We start from the raw sequence: 4239 nt of genomic DNA on the forward strand, positions 1-4239 counted from the left end.
TACACAGATTATTAGAAATGGGTTAATCAGATGTGAGAGTTAGCCAATAAGAGGCTAGAACTAATGGGCCAGGCAGTGTTTAAATGAATGTAATTTGTGTGTCATTATTCCAGGTGTAAAGCTAGCCATGCGGGAACCGGGCGGGACGAAAAGCAGGCCTGCCCAGAGTTCCTTTAACACCCAACAAAAAGCAAAAGTAAATTGGTATGTAAGGTTATACTCTGCAGTTATTCTGGGAGTGCATGTGAACAGAGAGGAGACCCTGAGACTTCAATGATTGTACTAGGTGTATTACAATGGTCCTTGATAGACAAAGACATGGCAACTTAACCTAGAAATAGGATCCTTTCAAAGAAAGCTTTGTACCAGTTGTTTGTACATAAATAAAAGTATAGTTCTCTCATGTCATTGAGAGATTACTTAGGGGAGAAAAAGAGTATTTTTATTTATTTGTATTTTCTTTTTCAGACAAGGTCTCACTATGCTACTCAGGATAACCTTCAACTAACTCCTAGACTCAAGCAAACCCCCTTGCCTTAGCTTCCAGAAGTAGCTAGCTTTTCATGAATATCCCTGGGCCTGCCTATATCTCCCCCGCTACCCCTTTATTGAGACAGGTTTTCACTATGTAGCTCAGGTTGACTAGGAAATTGGTAGAGTAGGCTGGCCTCAAACTCACAAGAGATCCATCACCTCTTTCTCTTCCTAGTGATGGGATTAAAGGTGTGCACTGCCATTGCAAGCAAACATCCATTTTAGGATAGGGAAATTTAATAGAAGGGATTATTAACTAAGTAGGAGGTAGATAAATACCAATGGGGATGCGGAATGATGCAGAAGTAGCAGGTGTGGAAGATAATCACTTCCTCTAGGGTCAGGACGAAGGACTTCTGAGGGAACCTAGGAAGAAGAAAGGAGCTACCTCACCCCACAACTGGGCCTGAGAATTCTAGAAAGGGAATATGTCTGCTACATACAAAACCGTACAGGAACATGTCTGCTACATACACAAACATACATCCTACCAGTGGTGAAGAAACATGGTTTAGGTAACTGTAGAAGTGGGTTGCCACTGCTGTGAGAAGAAACAAGCGGCATTAAACTACAGAAATGGCCATTAGCTGGAGATGGACCGGATCCGGCAAAAAGTAGCCTCAAAGGGAGGGAGGTTAGCTGGAAGACACACTTGGGGCTCCTGAGTCAGTCTCCTGCGCTGAAGAATTAAAGTAGCACTACTGGGGGTAGAGGTGTATACCTTTAACCCCGTACTTGGGAGCCAGAGGGGAGGCAGCTCTCTGTGAGTTCAAGACCAGCTTGGTCTACATAGTGAGTTCCAGGACAGTCAGAGCTACATATTGAGAGCCTGTTTGGGGAGAAAAAAAATAGAGGAATGGGGCTGGAGAGATAGCTCAGTAGTTAAAAGCATGTATTATTCTTCCATGAGGACCCAAATTCAATTTCTGGCACCTACATTAGGTGGTTCACAACTGCCTAAACTCCAGCTCTAGGGCTTCTGAACCCTTTTGTCTCTGTGGGTACCCATACATACCTCTCTCTTCCTCTCTCTCTCCCTCTCTCTCTCTCTTACACACACACACACAAACACACACAACTATAAATAAAATATTAAAAAAAGAGGGCTATCCCTCCAAAAATGTGGAGTGCAGTAGAGGAAGATACTGATATGAGCCTCTGCCTTCCATGTGTACGTACCTGTACACACATACACACAAATATGCACACATCTACACTACACTACACACACACACACACACACACACACACACACACACACACACGGTCTTTCTGCTGTTTGTTGTGCCATGCTTTGTCACTCCATTGCCCTCTGCTGATGAGCGGTAACATTTCATGGCGGGGTGGGGGAGGGTCGGGCTCCTAAGGTCCAGTGCTAGGCTTACAAGTCAGGGCAAAAGGGTAGATTTACAACAATATTACTAAATTAATTGTTTGCTAGAAATTCACAACAATCCAAAGATATCTGTGATTTTATTTTTCTCCTAAATTTGATAGAATTCTCACCACAGCTTTTTTTATATAACTTATTTTTTTCTATGTGCATTGGTGATGACCCTCCTCATCATGTAAGTCTGTGTGAGGCTGTCAGAAGCCCTGGAACTAGAGTTACAGACACTTGTGAGCTGCTTTGTGGGTGCTGGGAATTCAGAGGAGCCAACACTCTTAATTGCTGAACTATCTCTCCAACCAACCATCACCTCCTCCCCAGTTTTAAGTGAATTAAAAACAACTGTTTTAGCAATTCTGAAGGAAGCTTATGTGTTGGAGTCAGGGTTTCTCTGTGTTGCTTTGGAGCTTGTCCTGGAACTAACTCTTGTAGACCAGGCTGGCCTTGAACTCACAAAGATATGCCTGTCTTTGCCTCCCAAGTGCTGGGATTAAAGGTGTGTGCCACCACTGCCCGGCAAGGGTACGTTTAGCCTTACAAAACAAACAAACAAAATGTGCAAACTGTCTTCTGAAGTGGCTGTACCATCCTGTTTCCTACAAGGAGTGACAATTCCTCCCTCCCTCCCTCCCTCCCTTCCTCCCCTTCTTTCTTCTTTCCTTTATTGAGCCAGGGTCTTATTGTGTAGCCCTGGCTGTTTCGGAACTTGCTATGTAGAGTAGGCTGGTCTTGAACTCACAAAGATCCACCTGCCTCTGCCACCAAAGTACCAAGTTGGTAGTGTTCTAGATTTTTATCACTTTGATAGGTGTGTAAAGATTTCTTTCTCATTTGACACATGATGTAGAATGTCTTTTCATATAATTTTTTCTGTATATTTTCTTAGGTGAGGTCTTATCAAAACCACTGCCATGAAAATATTTTTTATCAAATTTTATATATTTATACCACACATCGTGGAGGCGAGAAGAAGGTGTCAGATCCTTTGGATCTGGAGTTATGGCTGTTTGTGAGCCATCATTTGAATGCTAGGAACCGAATCCCAGTCCTCTGCAAGAGCAGCATGTGATCTTATCCACTGAGCACTAGCTCCAGCCCACTCGGTTCCATTTTAAAAATCTTTCCCCACAAACTTTCTTATTATTGAGTTTTAAGATTTCTTTGTATATTTGAGGATATTAGAGAGATTTGGCCTTCGGTAGTTATCCTCATTTTAAAAACCACTAGCCACTATCAAAACCAGTGGGAAAGATATCTGCATTTGAAGCAGCGGATTACCAGCTGCTGCTATAAAACGTGCTGCTAAAGGAAACTTATGGAAGGGGTTCGGCTTACGATTCCAGGGGCACAGAGCCCATCGTGGCCTGGGAATCATGGTAACACGTGGGAGGCATGGTGGAAGGATCTGGAGGCTGAGACTTCATGTCCCTAACAGCAAGCACAGAACAGAGAGCCTACTGGAAGCAAGATGAGGTTTTAAGTCCTTTTAACCCGCTCACAATGGGCTACTTCCTTCAAGGCCTCACCTCCTGAGAATCTCCACATGGTGCCATCAGCTGGGAACCAGGTATTCAAATATGGAAGCCTATAGGGGACATTTCTCATTTAAGCCACCAGAGCACTTTTGAAAAATTGGAATATGCTGGGTGTGGTAAAATAGTTCTTTAACCTGGCACTCAGGATGCAGAGGTAGGCTGAGCTCTGTGAGTTCCAGGCCAGCCTGGTTTTCAGCATGAATTCCAGGACAGCCAGGGCTATGGAGAGAGATGTTGCCTATAAAAAAAAAGAAAAGAAAAAAGAAAAGAAAAGAAAAGAAAAGAAAAGAAAAAGAAAAAGAAAAAAGAAAGAAAAGATTGGAATAAATGCAAAGCTACTTAGTATAGAACTTGGCACCTAGTGTATGCCTTACAACATTATCTACACTTAAAGCTTTTGTATTAAACCATGTATGTTAAGACTTCTTAGATGTCTATGTTTACATTTTATCAGTTATCCCCAGCTGTATGTTTTCTGTTGCCAGTAAGAATGAGGAAGGCATATTACACCTGAAAGAATGGCCAAGATCAAAAACACTGATGACAAGTTATGCTGGAGAGGTTGTCAGGAAAAGGGAACACTTCTGCATTGCTAGTGGGAATGCAAGCTGGCACAACCCCTTTGGATGTCAGTGTGGCAATTTCTCAGAAAATTAGGAAACAACCTTCCTCAAGACTCAACAATACCACTTTTGGGTATATATCCAAAGGATGCTCAATCGTGCCACAAGGACATGTGCTCAACTATGTTCATAGCAGCTTTGTTTGTCATAGCCAGAA

The sequence above is a fragment of the Microtus ochrogaster genome, chromosome 10 (assembly GCF_000317375.1).
Source record: "Microtus ochrogaster isolate Prairie Vole_2 chromosome 10, MicOch1.0, whole genome shotgun sequence".
NCBI classification, from domain to species: Eukaryota; Metazoa; Chordata; class Mammalia; order Rodentia; family Cricetidae; genus Microtus; species Microtus ochrogaster.